This window comes from Ochotona curzoniae, unplaced genomic scaffold (genome assembly GCF_017591425.1).
Source record: "Ochotona curzoniae isolate NIBS_2020 unplaced genomic scaffold, NIBS_Ocur_1.0 contig_3819, whole genome shotgun sequence".
NCBI classification, from domain to species: domain Eukaryota; kingdom Metazoa; phylum Chordata; class Mammalia; order Lagomorpha; family Ochotonidae; genus Ochotona; species Ochotona curzoniae.
Genome location: NW_024466004.1, coordinates 36,478,059 through 36,479,558, shown reverse-complemented (window position 1 = coordinate 36,479,558; position 1,500 = coordinate 36,478,059). Strand labels below are relative to the sequence as shown.

The window sequence follows — 1,500 nt, the reverse complement described above, 5'->3', positions numbered from 1 at the left end:
TGCAAGGCGAGGACCTTAACCACTGCTCCATCGTGCTAGGCCCAATATAAAACTCTTAAATATGACTTTAAAGGACTGACTCTTTCCATACTCAGTCTGGCCTTGAACCAAACACTTCAGTAAGAATAAAACATATATGCAGTGTTTCCAGTTTGTGTGATTTTTAAAGCATGCACCTTTGTTAGAGTTTTTGTTCAAATGTCTCTGATAAGTCTAGAATTTGTTCCCACACACACCTCCTGGCTATAGTGGTCTCTGGACAGTTCTAGGCTGTGTTGCTGCAGTGCAGTCTTTGGAGGCTACCGGTGCATGCTCTGATTTACAGTGATCAGAACAGGTTAGAAGAGCTTGTGCAGAGACGGCAGTGAAGACCTTAGTCCCCAAGCAGTGGAGGGCACATTTACTGCCAGGTCTTTATCAGGAAAACCTCCATGAGTGCTGATTCGCCCAATCAGGGTCCTCACAGGAAGGCCACTACAAAAGGAACCCTCGAGATTGAACCAAGAGCAAGCAAGAGAGCTCAAGTGCCTGAAGATTTCATTTTGTTTGTTCAAAGGTTAAACACAAGAATATGTTCTAAGCTCATCAGTAACCCAATATGGTTTGGTTTTCTTTTTTAATATGGTGAAAGACATAGTTAGAATTAGAAAGCTGCATGCAGTTTAGATGATCCCAGTTTTGTCGGCAACATCCAGAGCATCATAATCCGGAGCCAACCGCACGTGTGCCTTCTTTTCTCCATCAGGTCTGATCAGGGTATTGACTCTGGCCACATCAGTGTCATAGAGCTTCTTCATGGCTTGTTTGATCTGGTGCTTGTTGGCCTTGACATCCACAATGAACACCAGTGTGCTGTCTTCTATTTTCTTCATAGCGGACGCTGTGGTCAGGGGGAACTTGATGATGGCACAGTGGTCAAGCTTGTTCCTCCTGGGGGCACTCTTCCAGGGGTATTTAGGCTGCCGGTGCAGGTGCTGTGTCTTGGGCCACTGGAAGGTGGGGGACATGCGGATCTTCTTTCTTGTGGCTGTGGACACATTTCAGCACCACCTTCTTGGCCTTCAGAGACTTCGCTTTGGCTTCAACTTTGGGAGGGGCAGGAGCTCCCTTCTTCGCTTTTCGTGCCATTTGGTGAAAAGCTAGTTTACCCTTTATGAATGGACTGGAACTGAGCCAGTTCGATAGCTCAATTGGCTAATCCTCCACCTGCCAGCTCCTGCACCCTTGTGCGAAACCTGGAAGAAGGTCTAGGCTCCTGGCATCACAGCAGCTTTGCTCTAGACTTTGAGACCCTTTGGGCAGATGGAAGATTTTCCTCTCTCTGCCTCTCCTTCTCTCTAAAAAATCTGCCTTTCCAGTAAGTAAATAATTTTTTTAATGGATTGATTCTTTTCTGGTCAACATTTAATGCAATGAAATTTCATATGGGACAGTTGATTAGAAAGAAGTCTTTTATTCGAGGAGTAAAAATTGCTATTTCCAAGCTTCAGGCATTTGAGA

General features: G+C 45.3%; 1 pseudogene; it reads right to left on the bottom strand.

The window, feature by feature from the left end:
- Nucleotides 1-662: 662 nt before the first annotated feature.
- On the bottom strand, nt 663-1,128 carry LOC121158363 (annotated as a pseudogene).
- Between the last annotated feature and the right edge of the window lie 372 nt (nt 1,129-1,500).